Source organism: Oryx dammah, unplaced genomic scaffold (assembly GCF_014754425.2).
Source record: "Oryx dammah isolate SB20612 unplaced genomic scaffold, SCBI_Odam_1.1 HiC_scaffold_8, whole genome shotgun sequence".
Taxonomy (NCBI): Eukaryota; Metazoa; Chordata; class Mammalia; order Artiodactyla; family Bovidae; genus Oryx; species Oryx dammah.
In genome coordinates, this window is record NW_024070192.1 from 13,044,951 (window position 1) to 13,072,492 (window position 27,542).

Consider the following 27,542-nt stretch of genomic DNA (forward strand, 5'->3'; position numbering starts at 1 on the left):
GCGCTGACATCTCTTTTTTCCGTTCACATTCTGAATCATCAACTGTTTATTAAACATGTGGATTTTTTTGGTTTGCAGTTCCTTGGGCAGTGAAGGCGTGATCCCACCACCTGTTTACAATCCATCATCCAGCAGTTTCCACATGGTGGTTATGCGGCTTGGGGACTGGGGAGGAGAATCCTGGTATCCAAATACTGGATTTGCAGCTTAATTAATCAGGGAGGATCTCGGCATTCAATCGTCGACAAATTTGCATTCTTCTTGTTTGCTTTGCACTCAAGGTCAAGTCTCTCCTGCATTAAAAATGTTGTTCTCAGTGGGTGGCTCATGAGAAGCAGCCGAGCAGTGTTATCTCCACCTTAAACTGGAGGAGCTCATCAGAGGTGTCTGGAGGGGTGAGTGAAGCCCATCCTGATGCCTGGGGCTGGGTCTAGCAGTGGAGCAGCTCCCAGGCCCTGGTGACAATGAGGATACAGCCCAGGGGACAGTTTCCTCTTCTGGGGAATCGCAGTTACCTTTCCCTAGAGCACAATCTTGTGCCAATAGATAAATGGACAAAGGTCAAACATGGGTATTTCAGAGCTGTAAAATTCAAATGGCTATCAAGTATATGCTGGGAAAGATTGAGGGCAAGAAGAGAAGGGGACGAAAGACAATGAGATGGTTGAAAGGCATCACCGACTCAATGAACATTAGTTTGAGCAAACTCTGGGACATAGTGAAGGACAGGGAAGCGTCAGTTCAGTTCAGTTGCTCAGTCGTGTCCAACTCTTTGCAACCCCACAGACTGCAGCATACCAGGCTTGCCAGTCCATCACCAACTCCTAGAGCCTACTCAAACTCATGTCCATCGAGTCAGCGATGCCATCCAACCATCTCCTCTGTTGTCCCCTTCTCCTCCTGCCTTCAGCCTTTCCCAGCATCAGGGTCTTTTTCAATGACTTGGTTCTTCGCATCAGGTGGCCAAAGTATTGGAATCAGCTTCAGCATCAGTCTTTCCAGTGAATATTCAGGACTCATTTCCTTTAGGTTGGATCTCCTTGCATTCCAAGAGACTCTCAAGAGTCTTTAACACCACAGTTCAAAAGCATCAATTCCTTGGGGCTTAGCTTTCTTTATAGTCCAACTCTCACATCCATACATGACTACTGGAAAAACCATAGCTTTGACTAGACGGACCTTTGTTGGTAACGTCTCTGCTTTTTAATATGCTGTCTAGGTTGGTCATAGCTTTTCTTCCAAGGAGCAAACGTCTTTTAATTTCATGGCTGCAGTCACCATCTGCAGTGATTTTAGAAGCTTGGCGTGCTGCTGCAGGGAAGCTGGGCGCTCTGCAATTCACGGGGTTGCAAAATAGTCGGACACAAATGAGCACGAGTCTCCAGAACTGTGAGAGGGTAAATTTCAGTGGTTTTAAGCCCCCCAGGTTGTGATAATTTGTCACAGCAGCCCTAGGCAACAAATAAGGCAGGTTAAAAACTCTATAACTAGGGGTGGGTGAGGAGAGAGTTTAATTAAAACAGCAAGAGGTAAAAAAAAAATCTACCAATAAGCCAGGTCCTGATTCATAGACAGGTGGAACTGAGTAGATGGGCACAGCCCCACCCCCAGCTGCCCCAGCCTCCCTGGGTAACCCTCCCCACCCCGACCCCTTGCAGGCTTGCGGGCTCCTGCTGTGCTGTCCTGTATCATAAGTGATTGTAATACAGAACAAAAGTGCGGTTTTAGTGTAAAACTGACCTTACCGAGCCAAGGCTCACGTCTCTTAGTGTTGCTGTAAAGTTGCTCTGACCTCTTCCTTCCCCTCCTCAACCCATCCATCTGACCTGTCCACACCCTTGGCCGTACCTCTCCTCTAGGCCTCCACCCCTGCCTGGGCTCCTCCAGCCTGAATTGCTGCCCTTCGCCTTACAGCATGGCCTCTTAACAGCACCAAAGGCCCACTAGCTTGCACCTGCCCTGCCCCAGGATCTCTGACTGTATCTTCCTGTGGAATTGAAGTCCAGCTCCACGGCCTGGTGATCACAGTGCATTCCCCAACTCCCCAGATCCCTAATTCTGACTTCTTGCCTATACTCGCTGGCTGCACCCTAGTCTAAAATGTGATGGTTTTAATGAAAGCACCTCTAATCAAAAATATCTCCTCTCGCCAGCTAATATTTGACCATTAGAGATTCATTCCTTTGGTAAGAATGTGTCACTAACATTTTATCCCTGCTTCCCCAAAGCTACACTCCCTTCTTTCCTTAACTGACTGGGCCTGCTCTAGCCCCACCAATTTGTCAGCCTGAAGTCTACTCTCACCTGTCCCTCCAGTGCCCACCCATCCCCACACTGAGGCCCAAGGTGGGGCCCATGGTCCCCATCCCCCAATCTCCCCTGGACAGAAGGAAGCACCTGGCATACTTAGCTCTCAGCGCAGGTGGGAGTTACTGTTTTGTTTTCTCACATGCTAAGTACTTAATGTTTACTGAATAAATATTTGCTCTTTGGCATTGACTAGAGTAACAGTTTCTTTGTGAATGCTGGAGAAGACAGGAGGAAAGAGATATTTTGCCAGTATCAGAACAAAAGGTTAGAAGGGGCTAGACCATGGAGGGAAGTGGCGGCTGAAGTCCGTTTTGCCCACGTCCCCATGGCCACCTCCTGGCCTTCGTGTCAAGGCCTTGCTCTCTGCTAGGCCAGCCCAGGGCACACTCAGGGCAGGTGTCTCTGCCTCAGCCCCTCCTGCCTTGAAACTCAGGTGGGTGGGTATTGTCAGGAGTTGGGGGGGTGGCCTCAGCCCTCCACAAGGTCTCTCCCCTAGGTGATGGTCCCTGCCGCTCAGGCCTGCTGCGGGCACCAGCAGGTATGGCTCGAGTCAGAAGCAGAGAAGGTGCTGTTTGTTTTTTTCGTCTACCTGGGGAGCCGGTTCAAGGCAGACTCAGGGCCTCCAAGATGTGCTGACCACGGTTAGCCTGTGGCCCCTGGAGGTGATGTCAGGGTGGGGGTCTTCATTCAAGTGCTCTTTGTATCTGCTTACAGCCTAGTTGAGGGGGAACCACGTACTCTCAAATAGCATGCTGACGCCCTCCTGGGACAGAAGAGTCTGGAGTGGATGGTGGGCCAGGCTGAAGGTGCAAAGAGCCTTCACAGGGCTGGGCTGGGACTGAGTCGGGCGCATGTGCCCCAGTGGGATGGGCCCCTCCAACACCCTGCCTGGCTGTGCCTGCAGGTCAGCGGGGAGGAAGGCTGGGGTAGCACGTCTGCGGCTTCCCCTCCGCCCAGTCCAGACACCACCAAGGGTCCGTCACAGAGGCTCAGAAATGCAGACACAAGTGAAGAGGAAGGGTTCACGATGCTGGAGCCTCCCGGGCCATGGGAAGAGTCCTGCTCCCTAGAAAAAAGACCCTTCCTCGACAGGTGAGAGCACTGAGGAGGGGCTGAGGGGGGCTGGGAGGGGCCAAGGAAAGGCTGGGGGCCTGCGAAGGGCTTGGAGGGGCACTGGAGAGCGAGCGGTGAGGGAGCGGGGGGCGGGGGGTGTACCCTTCATCACACGTCTCCCGGTACCAAGTCCCTCGGGGCTGAGGCGGACCGTGTCGGGGAGCAGTCGGTAAACTCCCCCTGATTCCGGGACTGGTGCAGTCAGTGGGAGTCAGACCTGCAATGAGGAGGCAGGTAGGCCCCCGAATGTGTCCTTTGTGAGTCCAGAAACCTGACTCCCCCGAGCAGAAAAGCGCTTCAGACCAGTGAGTCAGGACCACTCTGGACTGGTTAGGGCTCTCCCCCACAACCACCTGTGTCTATGTGTGTGTGCATGTGTGTGTGTAATTGCACGTGTGTGATTGTCCGCAGGCCTCTCTCAGTCTATAGAGGACAGTGGGCTGTGAGAACTCGGCATCCGGGGCCCGCTGGCTGGCGTGGGCCCTGGCCTCCGGCACTGGCCACTCAGCCCCTCACCTGGGCTTCCTGACAAGTCGTCAGCTCCCTCTTGGAACTGACTGCGGGCTCTGGCCTTCGTATACCATTTCCCTCCCCAGAAGCCCGTGGATCCACCACTGCCTCGCCATTCGTGCATCCAACCCAGAGAAGGACCTGAGCCCCACTTGCTTGCTCACAGGGGAAGTTGCAGGTGCTCAGGCCCTGGCTCGAGCTGTCATGGGGCAGGGGCAGGAGGTTGTTTCAGGCTGGCTGAGCAGGTTATGTAACTGCACACACGTGGGTTTACTTTGGCCGCCTTAAAGCCCTACACACTGTAAATGCCCGCCCTCCTCCAGCCATCAGAGCCCCCCATCCCCCACCCTGAGCTGGCTCAGCAAGTGTGCTCAGCTGTGGCCAGATGCCTCCACTTAGCTGTGACCTCCTGTCAGCTGAGCAAGGGTCCCTGGGGAGTCTTGGCAGCCTTGGGTGTGCAGATGCCTTGCAGTGAGGGTTGAGAACTGGGGTACACGAATACCTCTTGGCTCTGCCTGCCTTCCCTGCCTGGTGCACCCACAGCTAACTTGTGCCTCTTTACTATCCAATGGAGGTCTCTCTAGGGTTCCCCAGGTGGTGCTAGTGGTAAAGTACTTGACTGCCAATGCTGGAGACATAAGAGACGTGGGTTCAATCCCTGGGTCGGGAAGATCCCCTGGAAGAGGGCATGGCAACCCACTCCAATATTCTTGCCTGGAGAATCCCCATGGACAGAGGAGCCTGGTGGGCTACAGTCCAAAGGGTCACAAAGAGACATGACTGAAGTGACTTGACATTCCCAGGGGTCTCTCTACTGACCTTAAATGTGTACTGCTCTGGCTCTTCTCCGCCAATTACACTGACCATTTGGCATCCTATCACCCACTGTTCCACTCCTTCCATCTCTGCAATGGCTTCCTTCTCCATGGCATGGTGTCAGCCAAACGAAGCCCACAGAGGATCTGGTGGTTGATAACATCCTGGTGTCCTTCACATCAAGATTCTTGCATTTCATAGGAAATGTTAGCAACACATCTTAGCCAAAGGAATGAATCTCTAATGGTGAAATACCAGCCAGCGAGAGGAGATATTTTAGAGGCCCTTTCATTGAGGCTATCAAATATCGACCCAGGCTGGGCTCCACATCCAGGGAGAATTTTATTTACAGAATACCTGGTCTGGCAATGCAAGTGAGTAAAGTCTTCACTGGCTGGACAGGGACATGAAGGCTGAGGATGCTCCTGCCCAGTGGCATCTGCTTCTATATTTAGGGGAGATCTCATGTGCAATCACATTCAGGGAGGAATCTGCTACTGACACTAGGGTCTCACCCCGCAGCCTTACTGAAAAATACTTAGCGGCTTTGGTGAGGAAATTGCACGTGGAGGTGATGTAACCACGAGCATCTACGTCCAGGTCACCCACCGTCCCCTTGGGCGAGCTCCATGGGTTCTGAACGTCCAGGTGCTGTGGCCATCAGACTTAGGACATTCGTCACCTCAGCTCTGCTGGAGCCTTTCTGGAAGCTGGTAGAGTATCTCTTGGCCAACAGGAGCTTCCTGTCACTCGGGGAGACTGGGCAAGGCAGGCAGGGATACTCGGAAGGCATCTCTGGGACAAAACCTGCTTCTTGAGCTTCATCTGGATGACTTAAGTGGAAATGATTCAGAAACACGTGGATTTCATTTCTTGGAAGCACGTGGTCTGACATTGGAGGAGGTGAAGAGGGTTTGGGCCAAAGAAATTTGGGTTTGGCCCGAGTCAAACATGGGAGCGAGAAATTGGGACAAGTTTTCCAAGCCCGTTCAGGTCTGTGCACGGGTTCCCCTCAAGGAGGGTTAAGAAGGGGAGCCCCTTTCACAGTCAACAGCAGTCAGAGCAGTAGTACAAAACGATGTCCCAGGATTGTATTTTCAAGCCCAAAACAGCTCTGTGCGTTCAGCTTCAGAAATTGAGTTTCTGGGAGATGGCAACCCATCCAAAGTCTCCAGGAGCTGGGGATGAAGCCGGGGAAACGGTCTCCAGAATGGAGCTGGGCGCGCAGAAATACCAGCAGTGTGCTGCTTCCGAAGGGTTTTTATTTTTGGTTTCCTCCACTTCTGGTTTCTTTTTTCTAAATGTATAAGGCTTTCCAGCTTCCTCTCTTCTCTTCCTTGGAAGGCTTTTTATTTTTTATTGGAAAAAAATGTTTGACAACAGTCTGAAAAGCAACATCCCCCGGCACCCGCCCCCACCCCCGCCCCCGCCCCCACCAGCTCTGCCAGGCGCCCGGTGCCGTGTTTGGCAGCCGCCTTCCGTGTTAACGCTCCAGTCCTGGTTCCTCAGTCGACCTCGGGTACAGAGGCCAGTGACTTGGCTGGGAGCAGCACAGACCCGGGTGCCAGACTCGTTATTTTTTTTGTCAGTGTGGTGGAAAACATTTGCTTTCTGGGAGGTGATCCCGCTTTCGAGAGCCAATCTTTGGAGAACATAGGACAGGAAAGCTGGTTTTGGTTCTGAGGTCCGGACAGGCCTGAGTCCTTTGCAGCCTGAAGCTCCATCTGGGTCAGGAGTCTCAAGGGGCTTGAGTTATTCCAGAAGATTCCCTCTCCACTGTGAGGGCCATGTCCAGCTGTCCAGTGTCGGTAAAGTGCAAGTCGCTGACTGCCCCACACACAGCCTGCAGGCCACTGCCTGGCGTGGCTCCCTCCCTGAGCATGGGATCAGGGCAAAGGATCAGGACCTGCTTTGGTGGCCTGGCTGTGGGCGAAAGGACGGAGGGAAGCAACATTCCAATGCAAAGCCGGCTTTCCCAGTGGTGTTCACGTGGAGCAGATTGTTCCAAAGCTTGGCCGGAACGCCAGAGGTCAGACGGGGTGCGCCCTGGCTGTCTGCCCGGTGGTGGGGTTGCAGGGGGTGTCTCCTTAACACCCGGCTCTCCCCAGACTCCCCAGGGAAGGTGGGGGCACAGACCCTAGTGGTGTGGGCCACTAGGCAGGCCACTGGCCTGCTGGGCAGGTCACCGAGGCTGCAGAGTCAGAATGAAAACTGAAGTGCTTGGTCCAGCTGCTCACATGACATCAGGTAGAACATTCTAAAATGGTTTCACTGAATGTAACCTTTTGAACCTTTCGGTGAAAACAAAAGCCCCTTTCACAACATCAAAAATTGAATTCAGTAAACACTGATCTCTCCTGTAGACGATTCACATGAAGTGGCCGGAGTGGCCCTGTAGATCCTGGCATTTGCTGTTAGTTTGGGAGACCAACGAGTTAAGTCCCATGGAAAAAGGACAAGAATTGAGACGTGCAGAGCCATAGCAGAGAGCCGGTGTCTGAACCCTGCCTCCCTCACTGACTAGAGAACTTGGAGCAGGAGCTTAGCCCCTCTGAGCCCCCATCTCCTCATCAGCAAGGCAGACTTAGAAACAATGTCTACTTCATTTATTCTTGGAGATCACATTGGGTTCTTATGGACGTGTTGCTACAAAACCCACTGACCAACACAGATTAGGACAAGGCATTTAAAGTTCTAAAATCTATTAGGGACTAATATCTTGAATGTACAAGAAATCCCTTCAAGAAAAAGATGAGAACCACAACAGAAAGTGGGCAGTTCAGTTCAGTTGTGTCCGACTCTTTGTGACCCCATGGACTGCAGCACGCCAGGCTTCCCTGTCCAACACCAACTCCCGGAGCCTACTCAAACTCAAGTCCATTGAGTCAGTGTTGCCATCCAACCATCTCATCCTCTGTCGTCCCCTTCTCCTCCTACCTTCCATCTTTCCCAGCATCAGGGTCTTTTCCAATGAGTTAGTTCTTCCCATCAGGTGGCCAAAGTAATGGAGTTTCAGCTTCAGCATCAGTCCTTCCAATGAATATTCAGGACTGATTTCCTTTAGGATGGACTGGTTTGATCTCCTTGCAGCCCAAGAAACTCTCAACAGTCTTCTCTAACACCATAGTTCAAAAGCATCAATTCTTAGGTGCTTAGCTTTCTTTATAGTCCAACTCTCACATCCATACATGACTACTGGAAAAACCCTGACTGGACGGACCTTTGTTGGCAAAGTAATGTCTCTGCTTTTAATACACTGTCTACTTTGGTCATAACTTTTCTTCCAAGGAGCAAGTGTCTTTTAATTTCATGGCTGCAGTCACCATCTGCAGTGATTTTGGAGACCCCAAAACATAATAGATACCTTGTAGACCACCAGGCTCCTCTGTCCATGGAATTCTCCAAGCAAGAATACTGGAGCAGGTTGCCATTTCCTCCTCCAGGGGATCTTCCCAACCCAGGGATCAAACACACATCTCCTGAGTCTTCTGGCCTTGGCAGGTAGATTCTTTACCACTGAGCCACCTGGGAAGGCTTTGCAGAAAGTATAATCTATTAAAGGTCAGAACTATTGCTTTTGTGTTGGAGAGAAGAGTGGAGGTGGGATTGAAATGCATACAGGGTGGAGAGGCCAACTCAGACCACCTTGATCTAGAACTGTCTACAAAGAGCTCAGACCCCTTTGCTTGAAGCTCCCACCTGCTGTGGAGAGAAAAGGAAGAAGCCCTTGTCCTAATCCTTGTGGCCACCATTGTTCAGCTCATGGCTGAACAGGAAGGAATTCAGAAGGCCCATGTGGTCTGAACAAGGCTCCCCTCGGGTGAGGCAGACTGGTCTCTGCCTTCATCCAGGCAGAGATGAGCCATCCCAGGGCGCATGGGGAGTATCTGGGAGCCAATGGGATCAGGTTTATCCTTCCAACCGGGGCCAGGACAGCCTGCGGCAGAGAGCCTCAGAGCCCGTGGTCTCCTTGAGGTCCAGCCCTGTACACAAACAGGAAGTGATGAGACTGGTTCAGGACAGTCCGAGCCTGGCTGGCCTCTGTGTTTACTGAAGTTTCTAGCTTCCACACCCCTCGTGGAGCCCCCCTGGCTAAGCCCTGAGGGAGGGCGTGAGTCCAAAGGGAAGTCACACAATGAGTGGAGGTGGGGGGGAGGGGTGTCTACGTTTGGAGAAGTGAGCCTGGAAAAATGACAGTCCTGTTAATGTAAAGACTATCTGCTCCTACTTGAATTTGTGATAGTTTAGACCAAAGTGTTGTTCAGTCACTCAGTCGTGTTTGACTCTTTGCGACCCCGTGAACTGCAGCACACCAGGCTTCCCTGTCCTTCACCATCTCCTGGAGCTTGCTCAAACTCATGTCCATTGAGTCAGTGATACCATCCAACCGTCTCATCCTCTGTCATCCTCTTCTCCTCCTGCCTCTAATCTTTCCTAGCATCAGAGTCTTTTCTAATGAGTCGGCTCTTTGCATCAGATTGGAGTTTATCTTTTGCCATAAGAGGGACACATTTTGTGTAAGAGAAGCAGAAGGATATATTTGCTATGGAAAAGGATAATGTTAAAAAAAAAAAAAACTTGTGTTGCTGGCATCCAACCTGATTTAAAACCCTATCGTCCAAGCAAAGAGAAGTGTTGGCTGTACTGTGAGCACAGTGACGCTCAGGAAAAGTAGGCTTTGTGTTTCTTCATTCAGATAATTGATGCTGCTGTTGTCATGTAAGGGACAGAACTGGGCTTCTTCAAATGCATCCTGACAGCCTCTTTCATCATTTCAGCCCCATGTATCTTCGGGGTTTGGTTCCTGCACCTGCCTGTCTTCCCGTTTGGTTTCCAAAGTCTCCCCTTTATCCTGGCAAAGCCCCTTGCTGTGAAAATGTCAGTGTTGTGTCAGGACATCCCAGCACCTTGCCAGGCTGTGGCCAGGGTCCCCCCAACACCTTCATGCACATGGACAAGCAGAGGCTCTGTGGGCACCGGCCTCACTTCCTTGATATTAACAATACTGTCACGGTCTTCATCACCTCTTCTGCTTCCCCCATCGCCACCAGGGAGGCTTTTAAGGTACCTCTGTTGTTCAGGCTGTCTTCTGGGGAATGCCCCCTCTCCATCGCATTGTGAGATTGGTTTTGGTAGTAATTCTGGTTCACATAAGTGGATGTCGAGACTCAGAGAGGTTAAGAAACTTGCTCAGGGCCACACAGCTGTAAAGCGGCAGAGCCAAGACTTGATCCAGATCTGGCTCCAAATCTCAGACTTCCTTTTGCTTGTCACGCAGGCTTTCTCAGACTACAGTCAGTGACCACAGCTTCCTTCTCAGGAGGAGCCATGTTCACAGGACCAGCTGGGCAAAGGTGTTGGATGCCAGCTTCTGGGCAGAGGTCTGGGAGCTGAGGCCACAGGGGGACCCTGTACAAGAATAGGGGGCCAAGGGCCCTGGGGTCAGGGCGAACACTCTTCTGCCCCATCCTACTTTGGGGCAACCTGACGAAGGCGGGTTTGAAGCCGAAACCCTGGCTGGTGGAGAACAGAGGGTTAGCTCAGGGCAAGGATGGTGGTGTCTGTGGGCAGTGCTGGAGCCTCCCTGAGCACCAGGCTTCCCTCCTGGCACACCTCTGTTTATTGTCTTTGTCCGAGCTCCCACTCCCTTTCCCTCAGCGTATTTCCTTCATAACAGGATGGCAGCCACCACGGGGCTGTTCCAAAGACTGAAAACATCGAGATAAGCAGTGTGGCGGCAGAGGTCCCCGAGGCTGTGTCCTTGGAGCTTGGAGAGTGGGTCTCCCTGTTTCCAGTCGTCTTGGATGGTGGTCGGCTGCCACGCAGAGATCCCGTCCTGAATAGACTGATGTGGGCGCCAGGGTCTGTGCTGGGATGCCCAACCTCCAGGGCATCTTAAAAGCTTTCTCTGTCTCAAGGTGGCTACTCAATTCTGTTCATTATTGGTGGAAGGAACAGGCTCAATTCTTAATCCTGCAAAGGCTAGAGTTTCTGGGCTCCCTGTATTTCCTCTCAATTCTGCTGCAGGTTCGTCCATTCTTTTCTGAGCTCATCTTTTTTTCTTGAGGTATTTGATCAAACGCAGCACTAACACCTAATCCACTCTAGAGATATTTTGCTTGGAAAGCTCTTCCCCAGAATTGCATTAGGTATGTTTCCTGTTTACTAGCTTATTGAGGGAATCAGTTTGAGTGGCTTTTTTTTTTTTTTCCACCATTACATAACATAGGTTGACATTTTCCAACTTTCTAAAACGGTTTCTTCACCCCTCGGTTTATCAGCCATCTATTTTAGGTTATATTATGGCAGCACTCCACAATCAGTACCAAATTCTCTACTAGTCAGCTTTCGCTGAAACAATGCCATGTTACAAGAGACCTGGCCAGTCTCAGTGGTTTAGGAGCAAATGTGTGTCCCTCACTCATGCTTGTGTGTTGATGGCAGAATCTGCTTCAGGCTGAGGTGGGGTCAGGTCTGCCTCTCAGCTCTCATCCCGGGACCCTGATGTAAGAGGGGAGCAGACCAGGGGTGCAGAGGGGAAGCAGAAGCATGTCCTGTCTCTGAGACCTCTGTGCAGAACTGCCCATGGTCCACTGTTCATAGCTGGACACGAAGCCAGGCTGTGACACAGAGGCAGGGAGAGATGGAGGAACTGTGAGCAGACAGTGCCGTCTGCTATAGGACTGGCCAAAGGACTAAGGCAAAGTTAACACAAGACATGGCCTCAAAGTTGCCCCTGGCCCTCTGCTTCTGAAGCCCTTGGTTTCCTTCAGCGGACACGATGAAGCGGGAAGGACAGAGCACACAGTAGGCCAACCTGGCGCTGCCACCTACCTGCTCTCACAACCTGACCCAGTGGGCCACTCCCCGGAGCTACAGCTCCCCGCTGGGAATGTGACCCAGGATGCCACTCCCCAGGGACCCAGATATTGGGGTGAGTGAAAGCATTCTACACATGGGATGTTGCATGTGAACCTTTGGAGGCCAGATGGCAGACCGTGATCAGCAGAATCATGGCCCCCAAAGATATTCACATTTAATTCCCCAAACCTGTGAACCTGCTCTCATAGCTCCAAGAGGAGTTTGCAGGTGTGATTAAGTTAAGGACTTTGAGAACTTCCTTGGTGGTCCAGTGGTTAATCCACCTGCCAATGCAGGAGACAGGGATTTGATCCTTGGTCCAGGAAGATTCCACATGCCAAGGGGCAGCTAAGCCCATGTGTCAAAACTACTGAGCCCGCACTCTAGAGCCTGTGAGCTGCAACTACGAGCCTGAGTGCCCTAGAGCCCGTGCTCAGCAACTAGAGAAGCCACAGCAATGAGAGGTCTGCGCACCGCCACTAGAAAGCAGCCCCTGCTCACTGCAACTAGAGAAAGCCCGCTCACAGCAATGAAGACCCAGCACAGCCTAAAATAAAATAAAAATTTTTTAAAAAGAAAGCTAACAACTTTGAGATGGAAAGATTAGCCTGTATTATCCAGGTAGACCCAAGGTAATCACAAGTCTTGATAAGAGGGAGGCAGGAACATTGGAGTTAGAGATGTTACATAGAAACGAGATCAGAAGGATGAGGTGACTGGTTTGAAGCTGGAGAAAGAGACCAGCCTCTAGAAGCTAGAAATGGCAAGGAAGTGAACTCTCCCTGGAGCCTCCAGAAGGAAGGCAATCTTTTCGACAAACTTGATTTAGCCCAAAGAAATCCATTTTGGACTTCTGACATCCAGCACTGTAAGACAATAAAAATATGTGGTTTTAAACCACTAAAATTGTGGTAATTTATTTTAGCAGCAGTAGGAAACTAATACAGGGGCCATGATGACAAGGAGAGTCCGTAAAGGAGACGGCAAAGTGGAGGACAGCAGTCAGTGATGGAGGAGGAGCACCAGGAGATGGAGGGGTCCTAGGAATCCCAGGAAGAAGGAGTTTCCCCAAGGGGAGCAATGCTCTATTCTGGGTATTGCTGATCTTCCAAGATGCATACATGCTCACTCACTTCAGTTGTGTCTGACTCTTTGCAACCCCATGAACTGTAGCCCGCCAGGCTCCCCTGTCCATGGGATTCTCCAGGCAAGAATACTGGAGTGGGTTGCCATGCCCTCCTCCAGGGGATCTTCCTGACCCAGAGAGCTAACCTACGTTTCCTGTGTCCCCTGCATTGCAGGTGGATTCTTTACTCACTGAGCCACTAGGGTAGCCCTGGATTTAGCAAACTGGAGGTCAGCAAAAGTGTTTTTGGTGGATGAGGGGAGAGAAAAGAATTGGAGAGGATCAAACCAGTCAGTCCTAAAGGAAGTCAACCCTGAATATTCACTGAAGGACTGATGCTGAAGTTGAAACTCCAAAACTTTGGCCACCTGATTCGAAGACCCAACTCACTGGAAAAGACCCTGATGCTGGGAAAGATTGAGGGCAGGAGGAGAAGAGGGCAACAGAGGACACGATGGTTGGATGGCATCATCAACTTAATGCACGTGAGTTTTTGCGAACTCCAGAAGATAGTGAAGGACCGGGAAGCCGGCATGCTGCAGTTCACAGGGTTGCAAAGCGTCAGACACAACTCAGCAACTGAACAGCAACAATAGGGAAGACTAAGACAGGAGATGTAGGTGGCCAGGCTCTTTTCCGAGGGGCTTATGATGAAAAACAGAAAGAGATTGAGCTGTTAGGGTGCCACTGGCCCACAGAGTAGGGCAGCATGAGACTGGGTCCTGAGGAAACTCACTGCGGGGAGCCTTGTCCTTGAGTAGCGGGAGGGGACTAGATCCAGGGCACCCGGCAGAGTTGGCTGGCTGGGGGTGGGGGTATGGGATGGGGCTGGGGTGGGGCAGGCGATGCCATAGCAGCAGTGGGAGCACATGGAAGTTCTTTTCTGATTGCTTCAATTTCCTCAGCGAAATAGGAAACAATCGTCTCTCTTTTTCACTTGCTAAATGTGCTGAGCAGGCTTGAAAATGAGTGCGCTTCACCCAGGAGCCCCGGAGCCAGCAGGAAGCAATAGTAATGTATCGCACATGCAGCTTCAATATTGTTTGGTTGGAGAAATAATATACCGCCCAACTAGTTTGTTTTAATTAGACAAACACCCCGGAGCCCGCCTGCTGCTGGAGAGGACGGCGCTGAGGTCAGCTCTGTTTGACATTCCTGACGTGCGAAGGGCGGCTTTAGAACAGCAGAGCAGGGCCCTGGGCCCAGCTTCCTGGAGCTGCTCCAGGGCCCCGCTTGAGAAATGTTGGGTCCTAGAGATTCCGCCCCAATTTTAAACATCTGTTGGTGCCTGTGGAAAATAAGGTTTGGGGCTGTTGGTCACAGCCCGTGAAAGCCGCCGTCGAGCTGTGTCTCTGAAGCATTGTTGATGGATGTTTCACACTCTGACTCAAGTGGGGCCGCGCTGGCCTGTCGGATGTAAACAGGCCCCACCTGCCCCGCGTGTCAGCAACGCCCCCCCAGCCGCCCCTGCTCTCCTCAGAGACCAGCCGTGAGAACCCAGGAACCCAGGCTCCTCGGCAGCTCCACGCCAGCCTCTCAGGTCCCCAGGGGTCTGTGTTCCCCAAAGCGTCACGCCTCTTGGGGTCAGAAGCCCTGGCCTTCCTTTGAGAGGCCCTGCTCATCACCTTTGAGAGCCTTGAGGGTGGTCCTTCTCCCTCTCAAGTGCCTCCTCCGGGCAACTCTCCCCACGTCCGCAGCAGGCCAGACGTGTCATAGCTTTTTGTTTTATTTTGTTTTTTCAATCAAGCTGAGGCCAACTTGGATGGTGGAAACGTGAGTCTTGGGCCCTTGAGGGGGCCGCCTTCTGTCTGGTCTTGAGAAATTTCAGGACCCTGTGCTCCTCCCCACCGACCCACACCCCCAGCCTCCTTGCTTCTCCTCTGCAGGCCGGCTCCTCACTCACTAGAGCCCAGAACTGCAAATGCTCTTCCCTAGTCTCCTTCCAGGCCCTCCTTTCCGCTACTGAGGCCAGCTGGTACCTGCTGCCCGACCTGCACCTGTAAACACCTCATGACTGTGCTCTCAGCCTCCCTGCTACAGACAGGTGGGCAGGGTCTGAGTCCATCTCTTATGGACTTGTCCTAAACCCTAGAGCCATGGCTGGCCCACCATCAGACCAGAATAAGAAGCCAGGTAGCAAACTTCTGTCCCTTGTGTCGCTCAAGGGCCATTTCACACTCACAGTGACCTTCCACACGTGGGTCCTGGTGCTATATGAATACCCACTTACAGCACACAGAGGGGTCACTTAGGTTCACAGCTGAATGGCCAGTATTGGGTAGCCCTGATGCTGGACCCAGGTCTGTCAGTTTCAATCACCATAGATACTGCCTTCTTGGAGCCTATAGACTCCTAACACACACGTTGCCACACACATCTGCCTCCCCACTTTTGTCCCTCTATGTGTCTGCGTGTGTGCTAAGTTGCCTCAGTTGTGTCCGGCTCTGTGTGACCCTATGGGCCTCAAGTCTGCCAGGTTCCTCTGTCCATGAGATTCTCCTGGTAAGAATACTGGAGTGGGTTGCCAAGCCCTCCTTCAGGGGATCTTCCCGACCCAGGGATCGAACCCACATCTCTTACATCTCCTGCATCGACAGGTGGGTTCTTTACCACTAGTGCCACCTGGGAAGCTCGTCTGTTTGTCTAGCCATCCACAATCTCTATACCTATACTTACCCTTCTACACACCTATCTGTTGAATATCTATCGTCTTTCTTTCTATCCATCCACCACACAACCAGATACACACGCGCACACACACCCCTCAATACCTGAGCGTATCTGCACCTCTCTTGTCCAGGCCAGCCTACCCCCTGCATCTGCTCAAGCCCTCAGTGGACAGCCCCAGGCCTCCTGCTCCATTCCTGCTGCCCCCGGGAGAGCCCCCCACCCGGCTCTTCTGGCTGTGTTCCCTCTGTGCTGGCCCCACTGCCATAGAGGCACTAAGCCTCCCTCTCAAAGAACTTCTCCTTGGTGCCCGTTTCCTGCCTGTCGACATCACAGAGATCATCAACCCCAAGCCGTGTAACATCGCCAACAGGAAGTTCCCCTTGGCCACCCCCCACCCCGGGTGGAGGTGTTGTTTATCTACAGAAACTGAAAGGATAAGGCCCTTTACTTCCAGTTTTACTCCTGCAGTGAGGTTGAAGGTGGTGGTAAAGGAAAAGCATGGAGGCTGAGAGGGGCCTCTACCTTTGGTCAGGACTGTGATGGACAGAGTCCTGCTCCTGGTCCTGGCTCAGCTGTCACAGCACCCGAGGGCCTGAGTCCTGGACCACAGGTGACCGACATAATGGCACCTGGGGGCGAGGCCTTCTGAGGGCAGCCACAGGTGGGGGCCTCCTCTAGCTGGATTAAAATATGGACACGTGACTTCAGCCATATCTTTATGTTATAATAAACTTATAAAGTCAATGTCACAAAGGTCCATCTAGTCAAAGCTATGGTTTTTCCAGTAGTCATGTATAGATGTGAGGGTTAGACCATAAAGAAAGCTGAGCACCGAAGAACTGATGCTTTCGAACTGTGGTGTTAGAGAAGACTCTTTGAGAGTCCCTTGGGCTGCAAGGAGATTAAACCAGTCAATCCTAAAGGAAATCAACCCTGAATATTCATTGGAAGGACTGATGCTGAAACTGAAGCTCCAATACTTCGGCCACTTGATGCAAAGACCCTGATTCTGGGAAAGATTGAAGGCAGGAGAAGAAGGGGACAACAGAGGGTGAGATGGTTGGATGGCATCACTGATTCCCTGGACATGAGTTTGAACAAGCTCTGGGAGATGGTGAAGGACAGGGAAACCTGGTATGCTGCAGTCCATGGGGTCCAAAGAGTTGGACACGACTGAGTGACTGAACAACAACAAAAATCAACATCATTCCTGGGAGGGAGGCACCTCCACTTTTCTGCTGCAGAAACTGCCTTGCAGAAAGCAAAAGTAAAGCCATTTTGTTTGCTTGATGTTAAGATGCCCTGGAGAAGGGAAAGGCTACCCACTCCAGTATTCTGGCCTGGAGAATTCCATGGACTCTATAGTCCATGGGGTTGCAAAGAGTCGGATACAACTGAGCAGCTTTCACTAAGGCCTTTAAGGCTGTTTCTGATTTGGGTGCTCCCTTCTCCTACCAGGCGTCCGTTGGGCACGTTCTCTCTGTGGAGCTTCGTCCTCGGACCCCAGATGCCTCCCCTTTGCCAGTGCACAGGATGGATCCCCTAGTAGAGCCACCGAGCCCAGCTCTGTGCCTGTGTACTTGTATGTAGGCATGTGTGTGCATGCACGTGTGTGTGTGCTCACATGCACAAGTAAGTCAAAATGCTTCAGAGAAACAGCAACTGGGAATGCAGGGTTTGGACGGGATGTAGGCTGTATCTGGGGGGTCTTTCCCAGGCCTGTGTGGGGGCGGGTGGGGCTGAGGCCACAGGAAGAGCCTGCTACCCCCGGGAGAGTGTGGGGGACGCTGCTTCTCACCTACTTTATTTCCTGTTTTAACACATGTGAATGTCTTGAAATAAAAACTGTTAGGGCCCCATGAGGGTGAGCAGGTATCCTGGGGTTGAAACCCTCCTGAGCTGCTGTCCTGGAGACGGGGGTGCTTCCCTGGCTGTGGGCTCCATCCTTCCCTGTTTCACTCCCACAGAGAGTGGGTGCACAGGCCCAGGACCGACACCCCATCTTTGGTCTGCCCTGCTTCATAGGTGGAGCCCCTGAAGAGGGTGGTCTTTTCCATGGGCCTCAGGCCCACCTGGCCTCCTCACTCCTTGGATTCCTTGAACCCCCTCTTGGGATCTTCAGAGGAGAAGATCCCAGGGGATCTGGCGCTACCCAAGTCAGAGGGCGAAGGGTGTCAAGGGAGGCCCTTCTGCTTTAGGACCAAAATTTTTTATTCACACCACCCCGGGGGGCTCCGACACTCTTCCTGCATCAGGCTGCCTTGTGGTTAGTCAGGCATTGCTCTGTGCCCTGGGGATTGGAGTCCAGACCCCGGCTCCTAACACAAACAAGAAGGCCTCAAGGGCCCTATGGTTCTGCCTGTGCATGCCCCCAAAGTGTTAGTTGCTCAGTCCTGTCTGATTCTTTGCAACCCCATGGACTGTAGCCCATCAGGCTCTTCTGTCCATGGAATTCTCCAGGCAAGAGTACTGGAGTGGGTTGCCATTCCCTTCTCCAGGGGATCTTCCCGACCCAGGGGTAGAACCCAGGTCTCCCACATTGCAGGCAGATTCTTTACCATCTGAACACCAGGGAATGTCCCCAAACCACCCTGCAAACCTCCAGGTAAGTCAGCTTCTGCCTAGAGAGCTCATGGTGGGAGCCAGAGAGGGCGGGATTCAGAGTTCAGGACAGAGCAAAGGTGGAGGAAGGAGGAGGCTGGGGCTTCACAGAGACCTTTTGGGGATCTCGGAGTTGGAGGACAGCAGAGGAGTCCACAGACTGGGACAGGGCTGCAGCTGTGAGCACTCTTCATGGGGCTGCTGGGGGGAGTCGTTCATCTTGGGCATGAGGAGCAAGGTCTGCAGGATTGGGTAGGTGGAAGACCTGCTTCCTGGGACAGGCTGTGTTGGGTTTGCTGAGAAACTTGTGGGTCACAGCAAGGCCCACAGGAGGGGCAGGAGGGGCCTTGGGGGTGGGACCCCAACAGCTCTGCCTCTGTGTTTCTGACCCAAGCCTGGAGAAGCCACGGCAGGGTGGGCACCTTCCTCTAGGAACAGGGAAGCTGAAGTGGGCACCAGGGTGGGAACTTAGGCTGGCTGAATTCAGCCGGAACTCAGTCTGTTGTTCTTTGATGGAATTCAGGACCTGACCGTGGCCTGGCCTGGGCGGGGCTGCTGGAGTGGGCTCTTCCTGCGGGGTGGGGCTGGCCCAGGCCCACCGCCCACCTGGAGCCTGTGCAACGGAAGGATGAGCGCCACAGGGACTCCCCGCCTCTGTGAGATCCACACGGACAGACTCTCAGCTCTGCGGTCCTCAGAGGCCCGGACCCCACCCCGGTTGGACCGGAGGCCACGCTGTGCCCCATGCTCTGCTCCCAGCCTGGGCTGTGTCCCGCGGACAGGCCTCCCCAAGACTTCCCAGCCCCTCCCCCAGGCCCTGGAGGATGCCAGAGTGTGTGTCTTTTGGACATGACTCTGGTTTGTGGTCATTCTTTGCAGGCACACCCGGTATGCTGGGGATGAGAGGTCCCCCTAGACCTTGGTTTGGGGTGGGAAATAGGCCCTGGCCCATGTTGACCTAACTAGTATTTTGCTCTTAAAATTCCAGAGTCATATTTGAAGCCAGGCCCAGTCCTCCCTGGTGGCTCTGAGACTCAGGGCTCATCTGAGAACCCCCGAGTGAGGTGGCCTGGGGTGCTACCATGTCTTGGGGGTGGGCTGGAGGCCAACCACCCCCCACCCACTGAGGCTGCTTGGCAGAGAGGCTGAGACCTGATGCCACTCAGAGGGAAGGAATATGCCTTCTGCTGGGCAGGGCCAGGATGTGCTTGGGGGGCATCCAGTTCCCCAGTCCCTTCTGACAGCCTGGCCCCCGAGGGGATCTCCACTCAGCCTTGGGTTGGGCTCTACGCTCAGGCACTCTTGTTCTGGGCAGGTATGCGCACACAGTGGGCCTTCAGGGGCTTGTCCAGAGTCACCCCAAGAGTGGGCAATCCAGGCTGCAGCTGATCATTCCAGAGCTAGGAACGTGTCCCTGCAACAGGGCTGATTGTGAGGAGGGGGCAAGTCCCATCTGCAGCGTGAGCTGGGCAGATGTTGGGAGGAAGGAGGGAGGCATCCAGAGTGGGTGGGAACAAGGCCTCGGCAGGTAATCGGGACCCTGGGTCCCCTCAGGGCCTCTGCCACCCCAACCCCCAGCTGGCGAGTGTGCACAAGAGGAGGGCCCCGCATGGGGTCGAGGTCTGCCTCTGGAACAAGGAGAGCAAGCGGCCTTCAGCCTGTCCTTCTTGACCTGGCTCAGTCAGGTGGTGAGAGGGGGCCTTGTGGACCACAGGGGCCATGGCTCTGACTCTCAGTTGGGAGCCTAGGGAGGGAGCCGGTAGAGGGGGCACCATCTCACCAAGTGTCCCCATGGAGAAGACCCCATGGGGCCACCAGGAGGAGATGATGGGCCGGGCCCATGGAGGGGATGACTTCCAGAAGAGTCCCAAGGTCCAGATTGGAGATGGAGGGGGAGCAGGAGCAGAGGGTGTCCTTGCAGCATCACATCAGGCCCCAGGGGTCCCACACAGGGAGCCTCAGCTCCCAAGGGGCAGGAGGGCCCGAGGTGACCAAGCCCCCCAGGAACCCTCAAGGCCGCCCCATGTCTGGCTACCTCTGAGTACTTAGCCCCAGGGGGAATGAGGTATCTGCTGGCCCATGGCCTCATAGTCCCTAGGTCGGCAGAGGGCCCCTCCTGGGTGATACCTGATCCTCAGGGCACTTGGATAAGGGCAGAAGGGTGGGGAGGTGTCCCAGACCACCCCTACCCTGCCACCCCCGCATGCCTCAGCCCCCACCATAGCCAATCGCCCTTCCTCTGTGCCTCCCCTGGGCCCCTAGGTGCGGGGGTAGGGAAAGCACCTGGAACAAGTCCCAGGTTGTTCCCAGGAAAGGGGATGCACCCCTCCTGAGACCCCACTCCCTGAGTCATGAGACGGGAACCCTGCCCGGGACACACACCCCCGTCCAGGATGCTCCCAGCGCACAGCGCACTTCATAGCATCTGGATCAAATAACTGGCTGATGGCGAGTATGAATTAGAGTTGGAACTCTCCGCAAGGCAGGGTCAGCACAGTTCATGCCGAGGCAGCGTACACAGCGGGGGCTGTGGCTCCCTGGGATTCATAGTCACCCCAGAGAGAAGAGACGCAGGCTGCCCACACCAGCATGGCCTCAGTGGCTGCACAGCCCACCAGTGGAGGGAGGAGCTCGTACCGAGCTGGCAGGCCACGTGGTGGGGAGACGGGCCTGCCTGCAGAGTACGACTGAGTCAGTACCCTGAGCCAGACCCTGAGTGTTCCCCACTCCCTGCTCGCCGTGTGACCTCGCTGAGTCTCTTACCCTCTCTGGGCCTCCTTTTCTTCCTCAGGTTTTGTGAGAATTGAGCAGAGACTGAACCTAGTGGTGAACCTTGGATCTGTGTTTATGGTGAAGGAAGGGTGGCTTACCAGGAAGGTCCAGGACTTCATGGGTGCGGGATACACAGGGGTCAGGTGGGTGCACAGGAAGGCTGGAGGGAGGAGAAGTTGGGGAGACTCCTGGTGAAAGGCCAGGATGCGAGCCAGACCTGGAGGGCTAAAGGACCCTGAAACAAATCAGGGAGGAGTGGGGTGGGGAGCCTGAACACCTGTCCTGGTAGTGGGGTGCTGCAGAGGGCCACGCACCTCCCCGAGACCTGGAAAGTCAGGCCCTACTTACCCATCCCCAGAATCTGGTCCTGCTACCCAGCCCGTGTCTCTGCCAGGGTTGACGATGGCCCCTTAGAGTCCAGGACAGGCCACAGGTCCCAGCCACATGTCCACAGCCCCTCAGACACAGCCAGCACAGGGTCTGGGGGTGGGGATGGCCTCCCTACCAGACTTCCAGCCCACTGGTGCCTTGAAGGGCTCAGACCCCGTGGCTGCCACACAGGGCTCTGAGTTCTCCATGACAACTGGCTTCCCTGAAAGGTGAAAGCTCAGGGCTTGATCCCTCAGGGGTTGTTTCCATATGTAGCCTCTAACATCCCAGCCCAGACTCTTTCCACAGGGCAAGGGTCACAGGGAAGGTGCATTTAAATTTCTGATGGAATCACCAAGTCACCTTGTGAAAAAAGGCTGTTCTGATTCATGCCCGTGCGTATGGTTTGTGAATGACCCCCTTTTTCTCACTTCACCAACACTGGCTCTTCTCATCAAGGAGTCTTCAGCTTCTGACTTCTGTGATTAATATGGAGAATGACTATTTTGTTTTATTCATTAAGGTGTGTTTATATCCTTTTTGCTTCTCTCCTTTGACACTTTTCAGTTGGGTGGTTGGTTTTTTCCTTACTGGTTGGTGGGAATTCTTTATATGTGATGAATATCAGCCCATGTATTTACCCTGCAGATATTTGTTTCTAATCTGTTGCTTAATATTTTACCTTATTAATAGTGGGTTGTTGTGTTCGGTAGCCTCCAGATTCCTCCGTCCATGGGATTCTCCGTACAAGAATACTGGAGTGGATTGCCATTCCCTTCTCCAGGGGATCTTCCCAACCCAGGGATCCAACCCACATCTCTTATGTCCTCCGGCCTTGGCAGGCAGGTTCTTTTCCATCCGTGCCACCTGGGGAGCCCCTTCATCACATAGATGTCCTTAAATCTTATGTTGACAGATTTGTCGATTGTTCCCTTTGGCCGTTGCCTCTTGCCTGCCTTCCTGAGAATCCGCACATATGCTCTTGCATTTTCTTCCAGTGCTTTTGTAATTATGCTTTTTGCCTTTAATCTGTGTGAGTTTATTTTGGCGTATGGGGTGAGACCGTTTTTCCGCATTAAGTCTTAGATATCATGAGCCCTGGAGGACACAAATTATAGCGTGGGGACGCGGAGCATAGGCTGGAATCCATGCCCTGGCCCTCACTGCTGGGCAGGGCGGGAGGGGGTTGTATTGCTGAGCTGGTCTGAGCCTCAGTTTCTTCTTCCCCAGAAGGTTCCTGTGCAGATTCATGAGTACCGTGTGTGAATGACAGGAGTGAGCCAGGTGGTCTGCGGGAGACGAAATGGTCCTGGGAGACTCCACAGCTTCCAAGTGGTTCCCCAGCCTGGGGTTCCCCCACCTCTTCCTGCTTCTTCTAGAAGAGAGCGGTGGAAGGTAGGGCCAAGAAGGGGAAGAAAATCCCCAACCCCCAAAGTAACTCGGCCAGAGTGAGACCAACACCTACATTCGGTGGGCTGTCCCTCCCCCTGATGACCTCAGGGTGGAGATGGCCCTGCCAGGCTCCTGGGAGGCCTCTGGGGAGAAAAGGGCCACAATGTGGTCATATCCAGCCAGGCTTTGACAAAGCCCATGGAGGCCCTGAAAGCCAGAAAGGGATGTAAGGGGAGCAGTTAACAAAACTGAGAGGTAGAGCGGCCTGGCTGAGAGTGGGAGCTGAGTCAGGACCCTCCACAGGCCACCGCTGCTGTGAGCATCAACCAGGTGGCCTGCACCACTGAGGGATGGAGCTCGGCCAGGAGACAGGAGCCACAGAACCAAACCGGCTCACCGACCATCATGGGACCTCTCTCTTCCGAATGTCTCGTCTGACAGAGAAGGGGCTGTGCTGGATGCCCACAGTGCCCGCCCAAGGGCCACCACCTCGAGGATGGGCACCTAGGAGGCTGGGCCTTCCTGATAGGACACCTCGGGGAGGTCAGTCTGGGAGCACTGGCAGCAATGGCAGCATTGGCAGGCCCCGAGAACCTGCCATGGGAATGGAAAGAAGCAGCGTGCTCTTTTTGAAACAGGCCTGTTGAATTCCGCAGAAGGTGAAAACTGTTGAGTTTTCCCCTTTTCATTTCCAACTTTATTAATTTTTGTGACACTGTGAAGGGGAGACGGCCTTCCCCTACTGCTCCGTGGCGATGAATGTTGCTGAGCTGAGCACGGTTGCAACACTTTCCTGTAAAACGGACTAAAACAGAAGTCGATGTGTTCCTCATATAAGAAATACATAAATCAGTTAAAAATAGTTCTCAGAGCGGATGTGATGATGTAGCGGCTGTCACAGGAAACACATGAATCAGACTCGTCCCCAGTAACAGGAGGGTAGAGGCAGAGTCCAGAGAAGGCAATGGCTCCAGTACTCTTGCCTGGAAAATCCCATGGGCGGAGGAGCCTGGTAGGCTGCAGTCCATGGGGTAGCTAAGAGTCGGACAGGACTGAGCGACTTCACTTTCACCTTTCGCTTTCATGCATTGGAGAAGGAAATGGCAACCCACTCCAGTGTTCTTGCCTGGAGAATCCCAGGGACCGGGGAGCCTGGTGGGCTGCCGTCTGTGGGGTCGCACAGAGTCGGACACGACTGAAGTGACTTAGCAGTAGCAGCAGCAGCAGAGGCAGAGTCCGTGGTCCTTGGGCTGCTCCTCGGGGGGCTCAGCAAGGCAGGCCACTCAGGCCACACCACACACCCGGCCCAGGCAGAGGCTCCCAGCTCCCCCGAGCTGGCTGCACTTCCGCCCATGCCGTTAACTGCTGGGTGTTCGTTCTTGGTTCAGAACTTCTTTGCTAACCACAGGACCTTACCAACCAGGGACACACACGCAAGTGTTTCCTGGGTCATCCCTTCCAGGGACCGAGCACAGCGGGTGGATTTTCAGGCTGGTCTGCTTGAACACGGGACAGGACCCGTATCCACCCTTGCCTTCAACCTGGTGGGGAATGGCAAGTGTCACCCCCAGAGCCTGGGCACCAACAAGGCCTCTGGTTTCTTGTGAGGAGCCACATCTATGTGTTTGCACGAATAAGCAGAAATTTCTCACCTGATCTAATCAATTGCTAGCGGCCTCGGAGGTCAGCACCCCCCAGCTGCGGTGACAGTAACCGCTGTGGTTCAGCTGGTCAGGGGAGCAGGTGCTGAGAGCATGGCAGGCCTGGGAGGACTGCCGACCGAGGCCTTGGACCTCATTATGGAGAAAGGATCTGACCCTGGAGGCCGGGTACAGTTTAGAGGGAATGGACCGGTGTGGCCGCAAGTGACTTTGGGGGCTGAAGTCCACCGAGCGTTTTCACAATATGAACCCGAGGGCCCTTAGCGCTAACTAGACACAGGCTTCTCACTTACAGGGTTGGGGCTGGAGAGCAAAGAGCCCAGGGAGGATAAGGGCCACCCTATACCAGCTGGCAGCTGCAGCGCCGGCAGGCACATCATTTGCCTCGTGAGCCTAAGACCCTGTTGAATGTGAACTTGAGAAGAAAGCTCAGTGTTGACTGAAAGGCTCTAAATGCTAAGGAAGTCCCCCTTCTACCCCCGTTCCCTGGGGTGGGGGCACCTCCCTGGGGGCCTACACTGGGCTAGACCTCCTCCCCTAGCCCCAGGCTTGAGGCATGTGGCCGTGGAGGTGGCTCAGGGGTCCAGGTCATCATGAACAGTGCTCCAGACATCCGGGTCAGCTTGGTAGGAAGCCGGCGGGGGAGCTGAGCTGGCCCAGCTCTGCCTGAGTCAGGACATCTCTCTGCCCCGTGGCTGGGTGGGGTCCTGGGGTGGCGGGGGTGAAGAGAGAGGAGAAGGAACCTTGGCTGGGAAGGAGCCATGTTTGGGAACACGCCCTTCCCCAGAAATCTCCCAAACAAACACCTGTGGGGCGTCCACTGGACACAGGGCATGTCACGAGGCCAGGGCTGTGATTTCTCTTAAAAGAACCCACCTGGCAATGCAAGAGACACAAGAGTCTCAGGTTCGATCCCTGGGTCAGGAAGATCCCCTGGAGAAGGAGATGGCATCCCACTCCAGTGTTCTTACCTGGAAAATTCCATGGATAGAGGAGTCTGGCGGGCTGCAGTCCATGGAGTCCCAAGGGGTCAGGCATGACTGAGCACACACATATTACCTACCATAACAAGCCCAGGTACCCGGATCCAGGCTAGAGACACTGGGTGGGAAGTGCTTCTGGGAGTGGGCACAGGGTTTGGCCAGTTGGGGTCAGCCCCTGGTCAGCCAGTGTTTGGGCGGTGCTGAGACGCCTGCACCTGGGTCTGACTGCTAAACCATTCCCAAGGAGTCACCATCTCCTCCAGTCCCTCCTGCTGGGCAGTGCCAGGCAGGGCAGATGCCAGGATCTGATCCTGGCCAGCCCTCCCCAGTCCACACCTCCCACAGCCCCTCCTGGGCTCAGCAAAGAGCCAGTCCTGCCCTCACTGGCCCAGCAATGGAGTGTGTATTTGAGTTTTGCAGAATGTCTTGCTCGTTTCAAGCCTGTGATGATGCCGTGAGTGAATACAGAGCTTTAAGGGAAGGAAGCGGTCAAGCATCATCAACGTCCACCTGGATGCCTCTCGGCTCAGCCTCGAAGGTCTTATCTTGCAGGCCCAGTTCCTGCCTGTCCATGCTGCCCTCTCTGGCCATGGACTTGACCTGATGGTAAATATTGGAATAGCTAGCTTTCTTTTTAAAGTGTTTAATGGCAAGGCACAACATCTGAACACAGTTAGAAACTGAAAATCTTCCCCAGGCTCCCAGCTTCCCCAGAAAGGACCAATGCACTGGTCAGAGCCAGTCTCTGTGAACCTGAATCTTGGTCCTATGAGGCTGGTCCTCACAGTTCAGGACTCTGTGGAGCTGCCTGAAGAGGATCTCTGAGCAACACAAACTTTAATAAGGTCAGACTCCAGGCAGGGCTTCCTGGTGGCTCAGACAGTAACGAATCTGTCTGCAATGCAGGAGACCTGGGTTCGATCCCTGGGTTGGGAAGATCACCTGGAGAAGAGAATGGCAACCCACTCCAGCATTCTTGCCTAGAGAATCCCATGGACAGAGGAGTCTGGCAGGCTACAGTCCAAGAGGTCGAAAAGAGTCAGACACGGCTGAGCGACTAACATACAAACTGGAACCACCAGAACCGGGTTGGGCAGCCACAGAGGCTAGAGCTGGGGGTGGTCTTGGCCTTCCCTCTAGGTATTCCACCCAGCCGATCCTCATCCCTTTCTTCCCTTGTCTTCTATTTCTCCGTTGTTTTTCAATCACCGCATCCTCAACTGCCTGCCCCAGGCTGACCACTCACTATTTGGGGGCTCATCCTTGAACCTCAGAGGCTGCTCAATTCTGCCCCAGAGCCCAAAATTTAAGGCTCTGAACCTGTATTACGCAGGTCTAGGAAGCTCTGGCTATTACTGTGCCAACTTACTAATGCACAAAAGGAAGAAAGCTCAGAATGTGGAAGGAGTCCTCCCCAAAGGCTTCTTCCACGGAATGTATGTCTGCCACAGCTGGCCACCGCCTCCTCATCCTCCTGGGCTCACGCCACAGAGTTCATGGACTGGCCTGGCTCCGAGAAGGAAGAGCCTTCAACGGTTCCTGGGCTGCAATCGTGCCCATTTTACAGGTGAAGAAATTTAGGCACAGAGAGGTTGAGGAACTTGCCTGATGCCACACAGCAGCAAATGAGATACCACAGAAGCCATCAGGGCAGGACAGGCCCAGGCAGGGCAAGCTTGAAGTGAAGTCGCTAATCGTGTCTGACTCTTTGCGACCCCATGGACTACATGTAGCCTACCAGCCTCCTCTGTCCATGGGATTTTCCAGGCAATAATACTGGAGTGGATTGCCGTTTCCTTCTCCAGGGGATCTTCCCAACCCAGGGATCAAACCCACATCTCATTGGCAGGCAGGTTCTTTTTCATTCATGCCACCTGGGAAGCTTAACAGACGCTTAACCATCTGAGCCACCAGGGAAAGCTTGGCATCCTGAAAAAGATGGGCTGCCTGCCTCCTGGCCAGGGGCTATTAGACAATGTGAGGGCGGCCCAGCCCACCCAGAGTGTTAGGTGCTGTGGGTGGGCGAGGCTGTGCTGACATTGATAAGACCCTAGCATGACCCCTCCCTGATTATCACTGCCTCCTCCCCAACTTGTGCCTCCAAAAGCTACAACTTCACTGAAAAGTCAGTTTTCCTGCAGGAGACCCTCTCCTGGCAACCTGGGCAGAGCCCCTCCAAGTCCTCCTTGCCTAGAGGCAGAGGCTGCTCCACTCCTGACCCACCGGCTGGTGTGACCTGACCCTCCTCCATCCTGCAGACACACTCACTCCTTCCGTCCCCTTCTCTCTGGCTGCAGACACGGTGCGGTGCCTGGAGCCTGCAGAGGTGCCCCTCGGGCACTCTGGTTTCTGTATGGA